Source organism: Labeo rohita, chromosome 2 (assembly GCF_022985175.1).
Source record: "Labeo rohita strain BAU-BD-2019 chromosome 2, IGBB_LRoh.1.0, whole genome shotgun sequence".
NCBI lineage: Eukaryota > Metazoa > Chordata > Actinopteri > Cypriniformes > Cyprinidae > Labeo > Labeo rohita.
Window position 1 is genome coordinate 28,395,232 of NC_066870.1, and position 24,169 is coordinate 28,419,400.

Here is a 24,169-nt window from a genome sequence, read left to right on the forward strand (position 1 = left end):
TACAAACATACACCTTTGTTTACTTCTGTGTGTTGCTTGGCAACCACTTTGTTGCAACCACAACTGTTATTGAGGAACTACATTGTTTGGTGAAAGGAATAAAGCAATAAGTCCCAAGAAGCCGTGGTTTACAGTGAAAAGTTAAGGGGCGTTGTTAGGCACAACGTGAAGCGGACCCCGTTAGCTGTTATAAATCCAACGTAAACCACGACTTCACAGGGCTTACTGCTTTTATACAATGGTTATTACATATAAGTAGTAAGGTTTCACAAAATAAAACAGGCCAAAAAAAGTGTAATGATATCAAAGCCACTAGAAAGTAACCGTAACGGCTAAAAAAACGTAACGGCTAAAGCTAACGCTTCCGCTCTGGCAGTAAGTAGGAAAGGAGACCAGAAGCAGTTTTCTTTTAATGGATGTCAATAGAAGAGAGGCTTCATTACACTGAATAAACAGCTTTTTAGAGAAAACGGCTTATCATTTCATGAATCGACTGCTAATCTTTAACGTTTTACACTAAACAATACTTTTGGATTGAAATATTTTTAGAGTTTACCACGCAAAAATGCAGTTTTATAAGAGAAGTCACTGACTTTTTGCGACAGGTGGGATTCAGCTTATGGCACTTCTCCTTCATTCCTATGGTATCCGTAAACGCCGATTGAATGTCGCACAACTCTGAATGAAATTCAGTGATGTCAAGGCTGAAATGTGATTGGTTATTAAGGAATGGGTGATCCAAGTAAGCCGTTACGCTTTCTCCAATAGTTATTAATACAGCCCCTCTCATCTCCCTATAGTAAGACAATCTCTGATGATATAAATAAAAACAGGATTCTTCCACCAAACAATGTAGTTCCTCAGAAACAGCTGTGGTTGCAACAAAGTGGTTGCCAAGCAACACACAGAAGTAAACAAAGGTTCGAACAAGGCTTGACCAATCAGAATCGATTTTAAAATTCGAACCATTTTAAAATTCTGTTTTTATTAATATCATTACATTATTTTCTCTGTTTTATTTTGTGAAACTTTACTACGTATATGGAATAACCATTTTATAAAAGCAATCAGCCCTGTAAAGCCGTGGTTTACAGTAAATTTATAACAGCTAAGGGCCTGATCAGACAGAACGTGTTTTTACAGTGAGAAGTGCCTTTTTTTAATTGTTTTCTATTGGCAGTGAGCATTATGCGCGCTGTTTATGTGCCCCGGGCACCTCGCGTTTTAACCGCTTGCTGCGCCTCGCATTATTGTCGGAGTGCTCTCAAATAAGGCCCAATCCCATCAATATATAAAGCCCAAACTTTCTATTTCAAAAGTAAACACACAGGAAAGAAAACTGCACTCATCAAGCATCCTGCCTCGAGCCTCTGGTGCAACTGGGGATTTTTTTTGTGAAGTGTCGCTTCAAATTGCAGTTTCCATCCAAACTCCTACCTATTACTCCAGCTTTATCTTTCATTGTCTTTCTTCTCTCTCCTCTTTGACCCATTGCAGTGGCCGGCTGTGTAAATTGCCTCCTCGTTTTCTGCTTCAGGGCATTTTAACACTTTTGGGCCAGCATGTGGTGGGGGAACAGCAGAGATGGGAGGGATTTGTGTTAATCTATCGGACAATAGGGGAGACCCCCTTCCACAAAGAGATAATGGCCTAGCAGACCGGGAGGGGGGCTCCATCAGAGTGGGCTTTGTATAATAGAGGGGCTTTGGAGCAGGCACACCTCCTGGTGACACACGTGTCACAAACAAAGCCCCGCAATTGTCCGAGTGCTGGAGGACAGAAGAGGTGAGGGGTGGAAAGGAGGGAACGAGAGGGGAGTCCAAAAGGATGCTCATCTGGCAGTTACAAAACTGCCCCCGGACAGATGGCAAACACGCAAGCGGAGAGAAACGAGAGCATGAGAATGAAAGAAAGAGTGCGGGTCGTGTGGTGACAGATATGATGACACATATTCATAAAGCAGACATTAACAAGCGCGCAAGCTTCAGATTACAATTATAGATCACACGTAAAGCACACACGCACATGGATGGATGGATCCAGAGGAAGCAACTGTATCGCCCTTCTCTTTGTCTATGACACAATAGCCGCTTACATCAGTGTGTGGCGGCACATGGAAACTCTGCCACCCCCCTCTATTCGGGCACACGGTGCAAACAGACCAGCTGGATCCACACTGATATCATTCACCGCACCAAACACACACAAAATCATCTGCACACAGTCCACACACTAATGTTTTTTCCAGGTTACAATGTTCTGTACATACTGTTGAACATGTATATAAATAGTTATAAAGAGTATTACATATACATACAAATAAGTAATAACAGTTACTTTCTTTTCACATTTTACATTTTACCAAAAATAGAAGTTTTTATATTAAAAACAAACAAGCAAGCCCAGCTCAAATGAGAAAAAAAAACACAAAAGTAACGCAACACATTACTTTCAACAAGTAACAAAATTAGTTACTTTTTAGGAAGTAATGCCGTATTGTAATGCATTACTTTTAAAAGTTAATTTATTGTTAATTCATGATGCCTAATGCAACTATTGTTAAAAAAAATAAAATTTTGATCATAAACTACTATCAACTAGCTTGATTTGCTTCAATTTAAGCTGTTGTTGGAGCAATTAAAAATTGATGTTCTGTACCTTTTTGTTTCCATCAGCAGTATTTCTATTGAACATGTTGTATTCTCTGTTGACATCAGCAGTCCCTTGCCACTCATTTAGAAATGATGAATGTCTGCTGGTCCTACAAAAAATATATAATCAATACTGGTTTATCTCCAAATCGGAAGGCTTATTAGACATCAGATGTTCCACAGTTTTAATGAGGGATATACCCCCCTTTTATGCAGACTTGAGTGCTTTTTCTTTATGAGCACTTGGGTTTAGAAAATCAGCTTCCACAGTAGTGGGGATTTTAATTTATCCTAAAGGCTTAAATCTTTTGAATCTTTATTAGTGGGTCACTGAATCATTCACTAAACCAGTTAGTTAAAAATGAGCCATTCATGACCAAAACAATTTTTATAATAATTTAAAAATAAAATAAAGTAGCACTATATAAAGTACCTTGCGAAAGTATTCATACCCCTTCATTTTTTCATGTTAGTTATGTTGCAACCTATGTTTTTTTTAATGTTTTGTCTTTTTTCCCTACATCAATCTACACTCCATACACATTATGACAATGAAAATAAAAGGTTTGTAAAAACCTTGCTAATTTTTTGAGAAATAAAAAACTGAAATGATTCCATTGCATAAGTATTCATACCCATTTCTAGGACACTTGAAATTTAGATCAGAAGCATTCACATCGCTTGCAGGTGTTACTACACTTTGAGTGGAGTTAACCTGTGGCAAATTCATTTGAATGAGTATGATTTGGAAAGGCACAGACCTCTCAATAAAAGAAAAATGAAAATGCATATCATAGCAAAAAACCAAGCCTTGGGGTCAAAAGAACTGCCTGTAGAGCTCAGAAACAGGATTGTGTCAAGGCAAAGATCTGGGGAAGAGTTCAGAAAAAAATTCTGCTGCATTGAAGGTTCACACAAGCATGTAGCCTCCATTATCCATAATGGAAGAAGTTTAGGACAACTAGGACTCTTTCTATAGCTGGCCTCCCAGCCAAACTAAGCAAATGATGGATAACACCCATGGTTAGACTGGTGACCAAGAAGCTGATGGCCACTCTAGTTGAGCTCCATGATCATATATGCAGATGGGAGAAACTTACAGAAGGACAAACATCACTGCAACAGTCCACCAATCCAGTCTTTATGGCAGTGTGGCCAAACTCAATCCTCTCCTAAGTGAAGACACATGAAAACACACTTGGAATTTTCAAAAAAAAAAAAAAAAAAAAAAAAACACCTAAAGGACCCTCAGACTGTGAGAAACAAGATGCTCTGGTCTGACGAAACTCAATACCAAGCATCACGATTGAAGGAAACCAGGCACTGCTTATTACCTGCAGAGTACCATCAGTAAAGTATGGTAGTAGCAGCCTCATGCTGTGGAGCTGTTTTCCAGCAGCAGGGACTGAGGGACTCAGAGTAGAAGGAACACAGCAAAATATAGCCTTAATTAAAACCCAGTCCAGAGCATTCAGAACCTCAGACTGGGCAGAAGGTTCACGTTCCAACAGGACAATGACCCTAAGCACACAGCAAGAATGGCTTACAGACAACTCTGCGAATGTCTTGAGTGGTCGAAGCACAGCCTGGGCTTGGATCTAATCAAACATTTATGGAGAAACATGAAAATGTCTGCTAGCCTCCATCCAAGCTGACAGAGCTTGATAGGTGAAGAGGTGAGAAGAATGGCAGATATGCTATGAAATGCAGATGTGCAAAGCTTGTCGCATCATACCCAAAAAGACTTGAGGCTGTAAAGGTGCTTCGGCTAAGTACTGCGTTAAGGCAATGGATTTATTTCTGTTTTTTAATTTTAATAAATTTCCCAAATAATAAGTTGTCACAAATCTGTTTTTTGCTTTCTCATTATGGTGTATGGAGTGTAGATTGATGTGGGGAAAAAGTCATTTAAAGCATTTTAACATAAGGCTGCAACATAACAAATGTAATGTAAAAGTAAAGAAAACATGACTATTTTCTATCCAAGCTAACTTGTTCTTTTAAACTTCTTTCATATCGTAGTACCACTTTGCACAAAAATGTTCTAATGTGAAAGCCTCCACTGAAATGTGTTATATCGAGCTGAATCTTGTATTGGGTGTCCGAGCAGAGGTTGTATTTTCCGATTTCCCAGAAATCCCACGGATACAGACAAAGATTGCACATTTGCCCACAAAAAAGGAGTGTCTGCGGCCAAAGCAAAAAATCAGACAGGATAAACATACACACCATAGACAGCCAACAAGACAAACCACCATACAAAACATGCACCTAAAAACAGACTTCAAAACACACACTCCAGACAACAAACACAGGACATTCCAAATAAAACCTCTCAGGACACAATCACAGAAACCAATAAAACAGAGACACTCAAACCACAGACACCACTCAAACACATGACATCACCTTCCACTTGCGAGAAGCCAGCTCATTTAAACACTGCTTATACAAACACTGGTCTAAGAGATCTGGCAACAAGCGTCAATGCTCCATTTGATGTCTCTCTTAGCTTCGATCTGGGTGTGATGATTCTGCAGCTTCTCATCAATATGACGTCTGAATGTGCAGAGTACAGCGTCAGGCTGTAAATTTGGGAAGGGAACAGAATCAATGCCTTAAGTGGTGAAAAAGTGCCGCAGAGCTTAGACGGAAGGATGGCGGATAAAATAAATGATACATTTGGCACGACAACCTTCCTCCCTGCCAAAATCTTTCAATCTCCTTCCTCTGTTCCTTATATTTCAGCCTCACTTTAATCTTCCATTTCAGGTACAGCTTCCTTCATTTATGAGTGTGTTCAGTTTCAATTTCCTACCTCTACCATCTGAGGTCTTACACAACCCTCAAATGACGTCGGAATGATCATATTTACGAGACGAGGACTAACAAACATCTCAATAGCATATTTACCAGTTGAGGTAAACTCACATTCAAGGAAAATTCCTACTTGAATCCAGAAAGCAAATACATGCCTTTTTTAATTAACACTTATTGATCAAAAGTGACAGCAAAGACATTTGTTACACTTCTATTTCAAATAAATGGTGTTCTTATTTAATAAATTAATAAAATGAATCACAGATTTCCACAAAATATTAAGCAGCACAAGCCTTGATTGATGATAAGATGTTTTTTGAAGGATCATGCGACAATGAAGACCGCATTAACTTTTATGTGAACACAATAACTATGACATCTCATTTGTGAACAAACTGAATGAATCAATCATCCTTTTCGTGAATAAAGACTGACTGAACGGGAGGGGGTGTGTTGTTCGTTCAGGTTGCTGTGTGAGTCAATCTTGTTCACTATGAGGAGAGAAAGGAGGCAGAAGAATTATGAATATGTAAAACTGACTGATGACCTGCACAATTAAAATGACGAAAGGACATAATTGAAACAGCTAATATTTAAGCTAATATTATTTTCTTGTTTCATATTGCATAATATAATGTCATGCCAGCAGTTAATGGAGGGAGGAAATTACAGATCTGCTTTGTTGTGAGAATGCTAATGATGCTAAAATGCTCTTTCAAGTCCATTAGTAGACACATTTGTAAAATAAAAAGACTTGTTCCAGCCACCAATAAATTAGCTGAGTGAACTGTGTGCAAAAAGAGTCACTGAGCTAATCTTAGTGAACCAATTCAGAAGATTCACTTCACTGTGATGAATCAAAAGTCCCAACCTGTTTACAGGATCTTAGAGTTTACAGCATTTCCTCCATGCCCTTTCATTTGAGGTCATGTCCTGTCTAATCTAAGTGTCTTTGTGTGTCATAATGTCCTTGTCCTTTTATTGAGGTCCACAACAGTGACAGTGGGGGTCTCTGTCTCTGTGACTGTTTGTGAGGTCAGGGGAGGGCTAAGAGGTCAGGGTTTAATCAGCCTAATGGCCTCTTGTTCATCTCTTTTCCCCCGATGACCTCAAACCCTGGCCACTGTGACCCCCATGGCAGCTGTTGATCTGTGTGTGACCCTAAAACCACCCACAATAAGATGATCAACCCTGTCCTATTGCCACCTCCACTGGCCCTAATACCTCGACAGACACACATTTGGGTTAATTATAAGGATAAAACTTACAAAGCCCTACATGCACTCAAGTGGAATGGATGGGATTGGGATACAGTAGCAGTAGCCGTTTCCATCCAGGTTGCACATTTAATTAGTGTGAAAAAAGGATCACAAAAACAATTTGCAAACAAAAGCACCTCCATCTCATGTATTCAAGAGAACAAAAACATCTCTTTCAGGGAAATCACAGTAAATTACAGACAGAAATGGAAGCAGTAGCCACTAGGGAATTCACTGTGGGTCTTGTATTTAAAATACTTTAGACACATTAGAGCATGCAAAACATGCAAACATTTTGTCAAAATTCATGTTTTCTAGGGACTGGTGGCAGACGCCTGGAGTGAGAATGTAGCAGACATTTCTGGTAGGTGGTGTTAGCCAATCATTTTGGCCAATCAGGACCAGAGTGTGTGTCTTCTTAGCTTTTTTGAGTGAAATGAGTTACAAGACTTGATGGAAAGTCACATGACTTCTTTGATGAAGAATTTGGTTAGTAAATGTGTTTATTAGCTTTTTTTATGTGCATTTTGAAGTATCGCATCAGAAACGAGTGATGGAAATGCCGAATTTTGGAAAATTGCTTTAGGTGGTTTTTGACTTCTTCAAAAAAGGGTGAATGCAAATAATTGGAGATGGAAATATCCACGGTCATCCACCTCCAAAAGCAACAACTGCATTTATTGTGTTTCTTCTGCTAGCTCTGAGGAGCAAGTAATTTATTCTATATGGGAATTATTATATTCAACGGTTTCTCCTACTTTTCTAAGTGATATCTGGTGCCAGTTTATCAGGAAGTGACAATGTTGTTCTCTTTGACTCGTTGAATGAAAACGGTGCTTATGCACAAATGTTTTATGTGATATTCTAATTTTGTGCACAAGTTAAATTTGCAACTTTGGATAGAAACCCAGAGAAGTCCCTAAGCCTAGTGAGCCATCACTGCCTACATAAGTGTGCAACCCCAACACTCATTAAATCCCGTTTACAATTTTTTTAATGATTTTTAAAAAAAAAAATTTTTTTTTTTTTAAGGATGCACTAAAATGTTCCTTTTTAAATTTTTTATAAATGCTTCTCATTTTCCTATTGATCAAAGAATCCCGAAAAAAACTGCATCATGGTTTTCACAAAAATATTAAGCAGCACTGGTTTTAACCAGTGTAGGGAAAGTTACTTTTAAAACTAATTGCATTACTTAGTTACTTTTTATGGAAAGTAATGCATTAAGTTACTTTTGAGTTACTTTTTTCCCCTCCTGAGCTGAGCTTGCTTGTTTGTTTTTTTAATAACAAAAAAACCCCTAAAAGTAATATTTTTGGCACCTGTAAAAGGACCTTTTACACCAAAAGTGAAATGATTTAATTCCAGGCTGAGGGAAGTGCGTCTGCACTTACTCCATGTTTTCTCTCAAAACAGGACAGAAGAGATATCAGTGAATAAATGGGGGGAAAAAAGTAACATTACATATTTAAAATATATATATATATATATATATATATATATATATTTTTCTTGTAAATTTAAAAGTAATGTGTTAATTTACTAGTTACTTGAAAAAATAATCCAATTACGTAACTCACGTTACTTGTAGCTGTGCTACCCCCAACACTATTTTTAACAATAATAATAAGAAATCAGCATATAAGAATGATTTCTGAAGGATCATGTGCAGTGTAACAGAGTTACGTAATTTAATTACAAAATAAATGTAACTGTAATCGGTTACAGTTACTGTGAATAATGTGCAATTAAATTACAGATACTTATGAAAATGTTAACGATTACAAAGTTGCATCTAAATACTGATTGTATTAATATTTACTTTTTCTTCTTATGATTTTAAATCTTTACTTAACCTTAAAACGATCTCAGAGTAAAAAGAGTCTGATTTTGTGGTGGCTGTGCCTTAAAATAGAATTATTATAATCTTAATTCAAGACGTGAAGGATTTTGAAAGTCTGAGAGTAATCAGTGTTGAGTACTACTGGTTTAAATATTTGAAAATGATTAACAGTTGAAAACATTTCTTAAAAAATTAGAAAAGTAATCAAAAGTAATCAAATGTAATCAGTTACATTACTGTAAACTAACTGAAATAGTTATACTACTTATTACATTTTAAACAGGTTAATCTGTAACCAACTACATTTCCAAAGTAACCTTTCCAGCACTGACCGTGACACTGAACACTGGAGTAATGGCTGCTGAAAATATTTCTAAATATTACTTTTGTTACTATATTTTAAATGCATTTTCTTAGAAGACAGTTTAATTGGGCTACCTTTTGGAATATGTTTAATGTCAGAAACTCTGTAAGCAGCTTGCAACCTTGAAATAACATTAATTCAACTTAAGAACACAAACAAACCTTCTGTTCCAGGCAGGCATTGTTAAGAGCTTATCAGACCACTAAACAGACCCTGGCTAATTTGCTAAATGTGTGTTTGTGTTATTCCACTCTTCTTTTCTTTTAGTATTATCACCACAAAGGCTCTCTTCTGTTTAAGCCAAATAGCCGCCATGTGCTGTGGGTGTCGGGCCCTTGTAATTCAACGCTGGACCCTGACAGAAGGATGGGATGGCTGATTTGCTAATTCTATCTGCTGCTACTTCTCTCTCTGAAATATTCAGAGACACACAGGCTCCTGTTACCTGCCTGGCCAGCAGACGAGGGCCTGCGGATCCACTTTCCGACCACAGCATCTCCAAGGGCAACAAGTACGGAGTGTGTGTCCACATGTAAGAGAGAGCTCACATTTGTTTGCAATGGTATATGTATATGCAGAAGGTGTAGTTTCCTCTCCTCTTGCTCTCTTACGAACGAGTGTGTGCGTGGTCACTGTCGGACGTTCTCGAAGGCCTTTGCATTATTTATTGCACTGCTCCAGGTCTGTATAATCAAAAGGCACCCGATGTGTTCAGCTTACGCTACAAGCGACCATTCTGAGGGACACATGGCCTCATTTGGTCTCATCTGGCTTTTATAAAGCAAGGCTCCTCAAAGGGCACAAAGGGACATACTTAAGGGTCTCCACACACACGGTTGGGGAAACTGCCTCTAAATATTACAAACGATAAATAAAAGATAAATAAACTCAGACAGAGTTAGAGTGTAAGAAATAAGTATTCAATTCTTATTGGTTACCTACATAGCTCCACCCACTTAATTAAAAACAACTATTTGATCCAGTCTCAACATTTTAAAGGATTAGTTCATGTCTGAATTAAAATATCCTGATAATTTACTCACCCCATGTCATCCAAGATGTTCATGTCTTTCTTTCTTCAGTCGAAAAGAATTTCAGGTTTTTGAGGAAAACATTCCAGGATATTTCTCCATACTGTGTCTTTTCTGGTGGAACGATCTGTAATTTTCTAAAAAAATAAAAACGTATATACTTTTTAACCACAAATGTTCATCTTGCACTAGCTCTGTAATACACATCCGTGACTTCACGCATTACGTAGTCATGTTGGAAAGTCACGTGTGGTTAGTTTTTCATCTGTGTACCCCGATTCAAAAAGGTAGTTTAGGGAAACGTTGTTTTACCTTTTTTTGTAAAGAGCATTTGACTTTCTTTGTACTTTCGCTTTGTAAACACTACATCAGTACTTCCACCTATGTCACGTGCGACCTTTCCAACGTGACTACGTAAAATTTGAAGTCATTGACGCAGAGCTAGTGCAAGATGAGCATTTGTGGTTAAAAAGTATATAAATCTTAATTTTTTTACAAAATGACGGATCAATTCGATAGACAAGACCCTTACTCCTCGGATGGGATTGTGTAGAGCCCTTTGAAGCTGCATTGAAACTGCAATTTGGACCTTTAACCCATTGATCCCCATTGACGTCCACTATATGGAGAAAAATCCTGAAATGTTGTCCTTAAAAACCTTAAATTTCTTTTCTAATGAAGAAAGAAAGATATGAACATCTTGGATGACATGGGGGTGAGTAAATCAGCAAGAAATTTTAATTCTGAAGTGAACTAATCCTTTAAAGGGCCACGTCTAAAAATTAGTTTCTTTCAAGTCTTCACCTCTTTCTAATAAGATAATAAGGAAATAAAAATCTGCATTCCCTTCAGAAATCTGTTCATGAGTTCATGGTACCTAAACACAAAAGCATACCTCAACGGTGGAATGATCTTTCTAACTCCTTTAGAAAACTGAATTCTTTTCTCCCTTCAGAGAACACTGGAAACATGGACAGCCACTATGGAGATCAAATGCCATTCAAAATGATTTTGATGAAAAGGCCAAAATATTAATGATGTGCAAAAACATAATGAGGCTGAACACTGAATGCACACTTGCCTACTGGACACAACAAAGCACAAATTGCCTGATATAGACCGAGCTCATCAATGTCAACCTATACTTTCAATAATCAATGTCGCTTGCATTGACTGTGTGAATGAACACTCATTTGGGAACGGATGAAAGGTGACCGTCGCTCCAAACGGCATGGCTGAAGTGTCTGCTGGGTCTGAGCAAGACACATACTCAATCATGGTCAAAGGAATGCACAAGTAAACAAACAAACACGGATCGGAGATCACCAAAGGTCACATGCCTTCTTCATGCAGGTCAGGTCTAAAAATGAAGAAAAAACATTTATCCAGAAATGCTAGCATTTACACCAGAGGGGGGTTACTAAGATAACATTAAAGTTGAACCACTGATGTCACATGGACTATTTTATCGATGTCCTTATTATTGTTCTAGGCCTTGAATGTGATAGAACCTCTGCTGTCTATGCAGGGTCAGAAAGCTCTCGTATTTCATCAAAAATAAATTAATTGGTGTTCTGAAGATGAATGAAGGTCTTACAGGTTTGGAACGACATAAGGGTGAGTAATTAATGACAGAATTTTTGGGCGAACTAACCCTTTTACTAAAAGTATTAAAATTGTTACATTTATTGGGGGAAAAAAGAACACAAGGAGCTAAAAATAAAACAAGAAAAGTAAATCTACCAAAACCAAAATTGAAATAAAACAAAATAAAATAAATATTTAAAAAAAAGATAAAAATGACAAAAGCACATACAAAATTAGTAAAACACTAAACTTAAACTTAAAAACTGAACATATAAAAATAAAAGCTAATTCCAAATATTAATACTATAATGTTATCTAAATAACTATCTAATCTTTTTTTAATATAAATAAATAAAATTGCATCTCTTTCTCAGAAGATGTATAACGATTAGAAACAGAGCTGTATTTGGCTGCTTTTTGATTTGTGATTTCAATAAGATGCTGACATTTGCCATAGAGATAGAAAAATGATATTTTTATTTAATGTTATGAAGCTTTTTTTTAGCAGTAGTAGGACAGAATTTAAAGTATAACAACTGCTGCTTTGTACATTCATAAAAGGGAGTGTATTGCAAATCTGTTTGAAGGTAAAAGCATCAATATGAAATGGCTCCACAGAATTTTATGGCTTAATTTTAATGTAATTGACCCTGATATGCTATCGAGCTATTCATCTATAATTTGTTTTGTAAACCAGATGGGCATTTGCAAGGAAATATGTGAGCAGGTAACAAAACAAAATCATTAGGCTCATAAGTTAGGGCTAATCAGTATGTTCTGAAATCATTCAAAACTGCACACTGAAGAAAAAGAAAGGGAAAAACAGGATCTAGTTTCCATCATGACCCTGAAACCTTTGCGCCAAGAATTTTTTATGTTTCCATGACAACTGTGAAACGATGGCATGGAAAGATAGTAGCACCACGCATGGCGAGAACGGCTTCCATGGTATGGAAAGATAAGTGTCGCGGAGACAGCGAGACAGCAGAGAAAAGTATAAAGACCAGAGGCAAAAAAGTAGGGCAAATAAAGAGCTAGGTATAATAAGTGCGTTACAGAACATCTCATGTCACCTCACAATGGCGGCACTCCCCGCCGAACAGGTCTGTCAATTCACCGCTAAATTTCCCGAGGGGCTCTGCAACAGCGCTCGGCACTTCCAGGCCCCTGGTGTGTGGAGCACTGGGGGTTTGTGCGCCGTCTGCTCTACCTGAATTTACCAATGACGAGCAGTGTGTAAACTAGGTCACGGGGTACGGTCAGCGGCATAGGAGGGCTGATGACTCCCCTGATAGTACGACTGCGATAAAAATGCAGGTTTTGTGGCAGCTTGATAGCTGTGTTTCTAACCTCTTGTCGCCTCATTGTAAGAGTTTCCTATTTTGCTGTGCACTGTATGCTCAAGAGGTGTCAAAAGAGGCATGCTGAAATATAAGTAAGCTCTGTCAAAGTGTCACAGGCTTGTAAAAAGCAACAGAAATTTAGCACAAAAGGACATTTGGTTCAGATTTTTAAGCTTACACATGAGGAAGGGTTACTTTAAAAATGTACATCACTGTTTAAAAGTTTGGGGTCAGTAAGTTTTTTTGTGCATTGAATTGATCAGAACTTTCTACTTATTATGCAGAACAATTTTCGGATGCAAAATTCACTTTTATATGTTGTTTGAACATAAATGTATGTTGGCAGTGTGTGTACACATCCACCCTATAATGACAAAAATCCACCCAGTGCTTTTTTTTTGAATCCCCAATAATAATAATCACATTCTCATATCAGGCTGTTCTAAGACTTTTGGCAGAATGACGTAGTTCTGCACAGGCCCCTCCCATGATAGTTGATTGACATTGGTGTTTTACCTTAGAGTGAACTGTGAACAGTCTGACCGCCATTATTTTTTTATAAAATCAATTATTTAGAGATGCATTTTATTATTAAAATTAAAATGAATTAAAATGAATTAAAAAAAAAAATTGGCATAAATAAAAATAAATTTGTGAAAAAAGTATTTCATAGGGTCTTAAAAATGTATTTTTTGTTAAAGTTTTAATAAACTGCTGTTAAATTGTGTTAGTTTCATGATTTCAATTAATAAGACATGCTTTTTATTAATAACATTTAATTTAACCATTAAAACAAAGTCTAGACAAAAAAAAAAAAAAAAGAATCTAGACAAATTAAAACTGAAAACACAAAATTTGGAGAAAAATCTAAACAGATTTTACAGGGCCCTAGATAATAAATGTTTATTGAGCAACAAATCATCATATTACAATGATTTCTGAAGGACCATGTGATGCTGAAGACAGAAGTAATTGTTCAGGTCAAATTCAGGTTTTCTATCATAGTATAAATGACATTTTAAAATATATTCAAACAGAAAACAGTGAAATTCAACTAGAGTCTTACAAAAAAATTGCAAGCTTGGTTAACATTAAAACATTTTAGAAATCCTACTGATCTTAAAATTTTCAACAGCATCTTATCACAGAATTATCATTACTACAATGTAAAACCTGTTTTTTTCAGTGTACTAATCACTTTAAAAGATGAATTACTCTTTAATTATGTAGGCACCCAAATTCAAATATGAAATTAACATAACTCACCAACTTTTAATTTAATTATGGTTTACCTCAAGGCAAGATGAATTTTACAAGGTATGTAATTTTCTTCATCACAAGAACTCCTAAGTCAATAAAAGTGTTTACAACTATCCAAAATCAGCTAATTATAATCCAGACAACAGTTTAGACAACAGAAATTGCCTGGGGTTTTCTTGGTTTTGGCATCAATAAGAGGCATATGTATCGGGCTATTACGCATAATCGGAGTGTAATCATGCATGTAAACACACAGAGCACCACAGAGCCAGCATGTATACCTTTTGTAAAAAATAGCATGGACTTACTTGAAGTTATACATTAAACTCAGATAGGAGAAAGCAATACCTGCCAAGTCACAATTCATTTCAAAGAGTGTTGCAGGCAACAAAGGAGAGTGCATACATCCTTGTTCATTGACGGAAAAGTGGACAAGGAGAACATAGACAAAAGTGCAGTTGCCCATGTCGCATTTTACAACATCCTACACTCAAGTACTCGATTTCTTTTCTAGTAATTCCCATTTTATGAAACGTACAGGTAACCTAATTGAATCTTTTTTTAAATCTGTAACAGAATACAGTAACCTTTTTAAATTACGTCATTCCAAGTATCCTGTTACTTCTCAAGTCTGGGTTTATCACATCGTTGTAGGTATCAAATAACACCTTCCTGAGAACTGTAAATGCATGACTCTAATAGCTAAGATAACATATTGCATATGAACTAGCAGGTGGGCTAGCAGAGAACCACAACCGCTTGAAAACCATTTCCCAGGTCATTTCCACATCCTCCGTAGGTGAAAAGGACTTAATGACGGTTATTCAGCAATAAAATGATACAGCCTGACAATTTTCCTTTGAGAGGCTGGACAATACTGCTCCTGTTTGTTCTCACCTGCTACAAGCATAGCATATTAGTTTAGCCTTGACTTGAACTCTACTGACTTGACTCTTGTGTTTTTTAATGAGCACAATGTGAATTGTTTTGCTCATAGGGACATTAATACTTAATTCAAATTAATTCAGTGACTGAAAGTAACAGGAAATGTTTGTATGTAAAGGGGAACAGACTGTGAAATCCTGCTTTTACCTTTCTTCCGACAGCGTTTACATTATTTCTCCCTAGCTCAAGCTCTTCTCAATCTCTTTTACTTGCTTGATCTTGACACAAACTGACAGCTATCTTCTCTCCCTCTCTTCCCTGAAGCACAGTAGTGTGTTGCTAAAGGTGACCCAGCCTGAAATCAATAGGTGCTGCCTGAATTAGTCAGAGACATATGAGGTGGAGTGTAAGCCGAGATTCAGCAAAGCTATCGGCGCAAACAAATGCCGTGATCGTTCTCTCATCCTCTCCTTTTTTTCTGTGTGCGGGAAACCACTGAATGACGGCATTAAAAAGTTAAGCTTAAAGGGATATTCCATCCAAAAATGAAAATTCCCATTTACTCACCCTCATGTCGTTCCAAACTTGTATTGCTTACTTTCTTTTGTAGAACAAAAAAAGAAGATATTTTGAAGAATGTTGTGAACCAATCAACATCAGAGTCCACTGACATTCATTATATGGACCAAAATAAAAAGACATTTCTCAAAAAAATCCTCTTTTACAAATATGTTGTAAATAAAAAGTCATACAGGTTTAAAATGGCATGAGGGGGAATAAATGAAGATAGAATTTTTCAACACCGAAGTCAGATCAGACAGGGAGGGATGGATGGATGGATGGATGGATAAACAGAGAAAGCACAACAGACAGAATGATAGAACAATGGATGGATAGACAAATTGAGAGACAGAATGACAGTCAGACAGCACGATGAACGGACAGAAAAACACACAGAAAGCATGGCAGAATAATAGAACAATGGATGGACAGACGGACAAACTGAGAGACAGAATGACAGACAGAAAGCACAATGGTTGGACGGACAAACGGACAAGCGGGAAAACATACAGAAAACACAACAGAATGATAGAACAACAGATGGATGGACAAATTGAGAGATAGAACGTCAGACAGACAGCACAATAGACAGAATAATAGAACAACGGATGGATGGACAAATTAAAAGACAGAATGACAGACAAACAGAACAATATATGGATGGATGGATGGATGGACAAATTGAGAGACAGAACAACAGACAGACAGCATTATAGACAGAACTACAGAACAACGGATGGATGGACAAAGTGAAAGATAGAATGACAGAAAGACAGCACGATGGATGGATGGATGGACAGATGGAAAAACACACAGAAAGCACGACAGAAGGATATAACAATGGATAGATGGACAAATTGAAAGATAGAACAACAGAAAGAGCACATTGGAAGGATGCATGGACGGACAGACGGAAAAACACACAGAAAGCACGACAGAAGGATAGAACAATGGATAGATGGACAAATTGAAAGATAGAACAACAGAAAGAGCACATTGGACGGATGCATGGACGGACAGACGGAAAAACACACAGAAAGCACGACAGAAGGATAGAACAATGGATGGATGGACAAATTGAAAGACAGAACAACAGAAAGAGTACGATGGATGGATGGATGGATGGACAAATTGAAAGACAACAACAGAACAACAGATGGATGAACAAATTGAAAGACAGAACAACAGACAAACAGATGGATGGCTGGAGGATGGATGGATAGATGGATGGATGGACAGCACGAAAGACAGAACAACAGAACAATGGATGGATGAACAAATTAAAAGATAGAACAGACAAACGGATGGATGAATGGATAGATGGATGGATGGATGGAAGGATGGACAGACAGCACGAAAGACAGAACAATAGAACAATGGATGGATGGACAAATTGAAAGATAGAACAGACAAACGGATGGATGAATGGATAGATGGATGGATGGATGGATGGATGGATGGATGGATGGATGGATGGATGGATGGAAGGATGGACAGACAGCACGAAAGACAGAACAATAGAACAATGGATGGATGGACAAATTGAAAGATAGAATGACAGACAAATAGATGGATGAATGGAACCATAAAACAACGTATGGACGGACAAATTAAAAAGACAGAATGACAGACAAACAGAACAATGAATGGATGGATGAATGGATGGATGGGTGGACAGACGGACGGATGGATGGATGGACAGACAGACAGCACAAAAGACAGAACAACAGAACAATGGATGGATGGACAAACTGAAAGATAGAATAACAGACAAATGGATGGATGGATGGATGGATGGACGGATGGACAGATGAACACAGCACAAAAGACAAAACAATAAAACAATGGATGGATGGACAAATTGAAAGACAGAATGACAAACAGATGATGGATGAATGATGGATGGATGGATGGACAAATTAACCATAAAACAATGGATGGATGGACAAATTAAAAGATAGAATGACAGACAAACAGAACAATGGATGGATGGATGGACAGATGGACAGACAGACGGATGGATGGATAGATGGATGGACAAATTGAAAGATAGAATGACAGAAAACAGATGAATGGATGGACGAATAAATGAACAGAGAGCACGAAAGACAGAACAATAAAACAATGGATGGATAGACAAATTAATAGAATGATAAACGGATGGATGGATAGATGGATAGACAGACAGCATGACAGAAAGACAGAACGATGGATGAATGGATGAACAGCAAGAAAGACAGAACAATAGAACAATGGATGGATGGATGGATGGATGGATGGATAGACAGCACGAAATACAGAACAATAGAACAATGGATGGATAGACAAATCAAAAGGTCTCCAATGGGTGGATGGATGGATGATGGAGACACAGAATGATAGAAAGCACGATAAAAAGAATGACAGAACAATGGATGGATGGATGGATGGATGGACAAACTGAGAGACAGACAGTACAACAGAATGATAGAACAATGGATGAACAAATGGATGGTTAGACAGACTGATGAATGGACAGATAGAATAAAAAATAGAATGACAAAACTATAGATAGAATGATACAAACATCAGAACTTTGGTGGAAAGAAGTGTGTGTGTGTGTGTGTGTGTGTGTGTGTGTGTGTGTAATCTTTATATTTGTGTCATGACTGCCATTGAAACTGTTCCATGTTTAATTTAGCATATGATTTATTATGAAAATAGCTTGAATCTGAATCACAACAGCTTATTTATCACAAATTATCAGCTGCAGGTGCATCTGAATCAACACACACACACACACATAAATGAGAGGCTGCAGAGATGAGAGGCAGACATTTGTATATTGTTCTTAAGATCCTGGTTCATTTCAGATTACATGACAGGCCACTAACTTCCTTTTTTTTAACCCAATTTCTCGTCTATTTTTGTGCTCTAAATTAGGGGAAAGGTTGCAATCAGTCTCACCATCACACAAAAAGTGAAACATTTAGGAGTCAAGTTCAGACAGAAAGTTCATAACAAGAGCCTAATAAGCCTCACTTCCAAATTTAGACCTAGTTTACAAACACAAAACAAAACAATACCTTCAGACATCTACTTTGAGTAGCTGCAAAAAGATCTGCACAACACATCAGACAGTCTTGGCATGTAGGCACAAGGGGTTTTGACCCAGTTTTGCTCCCCCAAACGTGAAGAAAAATGAATGAATAAATAAATGAGAGGAAGGGGGCTGTGCTGCATTTGGTGAACTCTGCTCACGGCATTGTTAATGATTAATGCGTCTCCTCTTAAAGGCAGCTACTTCCTGTGTGTGATATCACCCCAGTGCTGTATACAAGTGACGTAAGCACAACTCAATTACACAGCACAACAAACTCTCAAACACACACACGACACCCATCTGCTGATATAAAATCGAGACCTGTCTACAAATAAATGAATTGGAGCAGTCAATAACACAAACAGACAAGAACGCACATATAAAGACGCTCAAAGACATCTAAACAGCAAGCCATCAATAAAGCAAGCAATCACTCGTGACCTTGCAGCAAATGAAAGCTTTGCTGTCTTTATTTGACAGAACACAAGCTCAGGCATCATACGCGCATCACTTACCCAAAATAGATGAATGATATAGGTCTACACACACAGACACACCTCATTTAACAGCTATCACATGAAAACATCTCAAATTAGCCTCTTCTTCTACCGTGATATATAATAGTCTGATTTATATATCACGATAAACAATATTTATCTGGACACCAACAATAAAACGTAATCCCTGTGTCATCTAAATGTAAATAGGGACACATCTGGCAGCAGTGGAAATAGTATGCCTTCATAGCAGTAATAAATTAACAACACTAAAGCAGTCGTATCAGGGAAAATCAAAGTTTTTATCATGATAAAAGCCAAGTTCTGTCATGAAACTCTAGATGGCGCAGGCTGATGGGTCGTTAATGCAAATATATTCACAGCATTAAACTATTTGGCACAAGCTGATTGGTTCATGTTGCATACACAGCCAATGAGCTTGCTGCTTTACATTTAAACGGCTGGTTAGCATTTACTAGAGTAAGTTAGTAGTAAAGCTCCATCACGTGCGTTCAGCTGGAGCGGCAAGTAATACACAGAGCCGTAAAGCACTGACAAGCTACGCCAAAATCGCGCTCAAAATCGAACTCGATTTTGGGCGCGATTTGGCGTAGCTTGTCAGTGCTTTACGGCTTTGTGTATTACTTGCTCTGTGTACTGAACGCACGTGATGGAGCTTTACTACTAATCAAAGTACCGGCTTCATTGACTAAACGCGCCTCACGACATCGTGCGATTAATCGTGCAGCCCTAATTGAACCACTCATGTCACATGCACGTTTTTAACGACGTCCTTACAACCTTACTGGTCCTTGAACGTGGTAGTTGCGTTGCATCTATGCAGGGTCAGAAAGCTCTCGGATTTCATCAAAAATATCTTAATTTGAACTAAGGTCTTACAAAGTCTTACAAATCTTGCGAACTAAAGTCTTACAGATTTGTAACGACATGAGTAACTGATGACAGAATTTTCATTTTTGGGTGAACTATCCGTTTAATACATCGGTATACTATTGTCAATTAAATTTTGCTAAAACATTATTAATGTGACTGCATCTTTACAGTGCTCTAATGAAGACAAATAACCCCACAACACTAACTCATCTGTTCTCGAGTCGACTTGCTTTCTTTAAGGTGTGTGACACAGCAATTTAAATATAGTTCAGGTGAGCCTGTGCCATGTCGTGGCGGATGTGGACAAGTTCTGTCAGGCGTGCTCTGTTCTGTGCCTGGCACTTTCCAAGCGTCAGAACCACAATGTATGCCAGCGTTGGGTTCCCAGGGGGTGAGGCTGCAGAGTGCTGAATGGTGCTGTTTGTGAGACTGGATGGGTGGGATTGGAGTGCAAATGTGTGTGTGCTCAGGGCTATGTGGTGGCATGGACTCTTGCTGAGCTTGCGTCCCCCACTGTGCCTGACAGCGGTAGCTCAAACCCTGCTTGCCTGATGAGGGAAAACAGAGGGCTGAAAAAGCACAGAAAGCTAAAAACCAGAGAGGGAACAAGTGGAGTGAATTAAAACTACCCAGCTCTTTTTTGGCTGGCAAGATTACATGTTTCATGAATAGAGTGTAATGCATTGTTAGGCACCTATGTAAAACACATGTATGACAATGGCGTAACATACAATATGAGAAGCGCAGAACAGCCGGGTGAGCGCTTTGTTTTCAGCACAAAGACCAGCCATCCTCTCACCCATCCTGTTCTGCCGTTACGCCTCAGACATATTTAGCGCCGCCGGAAGGAAAGAAGAGCCAGCAGTATCATTTTCCAACCAGTGTGTAATTCAGAGACCCTTTTATGCGTTCTGCTTTGCTTTACTCTACCAGAGAGAGGGAGAGAAACAGACAGAAAGGCAGAGACTTTATATTGAGAGCCCATCTGTCAGTCTCTTTTCTGAATATGTCCGTATAATTCTATTTTATTACTCCCAAAGGGAAAATAGGATGAAAGAGAAAAAGAGAACAGAAAATGGACTGAAAGGAAACCAGTGCATGTGTGAAACCTCAGTATGAAATTAAAGAATGAGATAAAGAGAGGAATGTTCGCTAATAAGTACTTGGATAACCGACAATCTAAAGAAAGAAAGAAAAGAACAATTGTAAAGACAGATTATAAAGAACATGCACGATGTCTAGCAGAAGAAAAATGATCCTTGGAGTCACAGCCTAGCTGTTTGCGCACATCATTATTAAAAAAAAAAACATTTTTGATACCGGAAATAAAAATAAAATACATCAACTAGTAAAAACTGAAACTAAAATAAATTCTCATTAATCAAAAATTAAAATCAAGTCAAATAAGAAAAAATTTAATTAAAGGGGAAAAATATGTATTTATTTATAAATGTAATAATGTAATAATTAATGAATTTAATAAATTCAAAATATATACATATTTAATTAATTTAATAATAAGTACATTTAAATATGTAATTATTTAATTATTTAAATAATATAATTAAGTATTTAATAATGACTCAAATTTACTATACATTTATATATATATATATATATATATATATATAATTAAATATCAATAAAGAAATGTAATATATATACACACACACAAAACTAAAATACATTTTAATTACTCCAGAAGTAAAATAAAAAAATATAATAAATAAAAGGACAAAAATTCTATTTCAGTTTTCAATATAAATGAACAAATTTATAATTTTATGATTTTTAATATGAACTAACATTATACATATTATATATATAAAATAAAGTACTCTGAAAAGACAAATTAGCAATAAATGAAACAAAATGTTTAATTTATTTTATTATTTAAATATAATTCAATTTTCAAAACTTTAATAACACTGGCACATGCTCTGCTATGTTTAGCCCTGAAGCTTACACAATGATTTAAGTTCAAGCCTGGTTCACAGCATTTCCAATCCTCCACATCATTTCCTGCCCTTTCTCCTCTATCTGACATGTGCCAAAATGCCAAGATGAAAATTGTAAAAAAAATCAAATGAAAGCTCAGAGAAACAGTGTCACCAGCTGTCCTAAGATAACCGGACTCCGGTAGTGACTAGAGTCTGTCTGTTCAGGCAGACAGATAAATGGGCACTGTCACAATGGTGCAGCCTCCCTCCACCCCTTACGACAGCGCATCCGTCAGTCTCACAGAGTCCAACATCAAATTATCCAAATTAAAACAGGCTTAGAGTGGCATCTGGCCCCATCCCTAAGGACCCCAAAACAGATGAGCTCAAAGCAAACCTCCACGTCCCCCTCATAAAACTAACACCACGTCACACGGTACGATGCCAGCCTAAATTAATCAGGGTTACAGGTCAAATAGGTTCATATGGCTCATTCAGATCAGTTTGTACTATATTATGCTGGTCTATATCAGGGCTTTACAAGGTCCAAGATCAGAAAAGTGCAGAAAAAGCTTTGTGACGTCAAGTGAGATGGAGGAAGTCAGCTCTGAAATCATATTACAGCCCTTTTGTGCTCACTTTCTCTTGAAAGTATTTGTGCAAAAGTGACAAGTCACCATGATAACAATGTTTTTTTAAAAGCTGTATTTATTTCACAAAACATCAGCTGTCAAAATTTATTTTCATAAAGAAATTTGAATAGACAGATATAGACATGTTTTTAACATAAATTACCCTTATTTTATTTGAAGACGAGAATTTTCTCAGAAATAAAGTGTATATTTGAAGTAAAAGGCCTCTTACCTCACTGAAACAGCTGGCTCTTGAATGTCTTGAATGACAAAAGACTTTTAACAAAAAGTAAAAGTAAAAAGGAATCCCCCTCCATCTCAGTGAAATCCCACCGGCGGCACATTCTCCTGAAGGGAAATATATTTGCATTTTCATAAGGAGTCGACAGTCATCCAGCCGACACAATGATGAAGCGTTTATCTGTAAATGGAGAGGGAATGGAGAAGCGAAACAGATAACATGACTGGAGGAATGGGTCTATTTAAACTTACACAGAGGGGCTGTATGCGTGACAAAATTGTGATAAGGGAATACGTAGAGAAACTGGAGTGGATTTCAGCCATTTCCGTGTAAAAAAAAAAACAGTCGGACAAGTGAAGTAAAATTTCACAGTCGACACTTGACGCAAACACAACGCAATGAAGAAAACAATCCACATCTAATTGTATTTTGTCCGTTAGAAGTTTTGTGAACAAACTGCGTCAAAGAGTAAACAAACCACGTGCGCGCGCGAACGCAGCCTCTAAAGGAACCGCTGACGTGACACACACCACCATTTTTTGCTATTAATAATATATAACAATAAATAATTATTATACACAATTCAACAAATAATAAATGAATATAATTTTTTATAAGTGAGTATTAAAAACATACTCAGCCGAGAATGTTTTTTGTTTTGAAGTAGCCTGCCCTGGTGAAAAAAACAGGATATGCTGGTTAGGTAGGTTTTGATGCTGGTTTAAGCTGGTCCTTTGCTGGTTCATGCTGGTCCTTGACCTGCAACATGACCAGCAAAAACCAGCAAAGGACCAGCTTAAACCAGCATCAAAACCTACCTAACCACCATTCCAGCATCAAAACATACCTACCAGCACATGCTGGTTTTTTCACCAGGGTGTGCAGACCAGTCAGTCATATTTTTCATAAGGTCAAAACAATATTTAAGTTTTTAGTTATGTAATACGTAGGTTACTCACAGCTGACTGTATCCGTAAATGGCCAGGAACATAAAACACTAAGTTTATTGCTATTTCCCAACACTATACGAACAGCGGCTTCTCACTTTAATGGGAGATATAAACTTTTACATGTTATCTCCCATGACACATTAATATGTAAAAGATCTCACAATTCACCCCAAGGTCGTCGCCTTTCTTATGACATGCAGTCATGTTACTTTTAGATGGTGAATTGAAGCCACATTTTTTTTAGAACGGTTCATAAAATGTGCTTAGTCTGGCTTTGCGTGACTGTCAGCCTTAGAGGCCGTTCTGCTATCTGACCTTGTAAATTAACT

At 37.4% G+C, this 24,169-nt stretch overlaps 1 protein-coding gene across 1 annotated transcript in view; it reads right to left on the reverse strand.

Annotated features, from left to right (window-relative positions):
• Positions 1–23,049, reverse strand: part of spsb4a (splA/ryanodine receptor domain and SOCS box containing 4a) — an 81,251-nt gene extending 58,202 nt beyond the window's left edge. The window contains exon 1 of the mRNA XM_051131844.1: positions 22,882–23,049. The gene's annotated coding sequence lies outside the window, so the exon portion shown is untranslated. The remainder of the gene's footprint in view (positions 1–22,881) is intronic.
• Between the last annotated feature and the right edge of the window lie 1,120 nt (positions 23,050–24,169).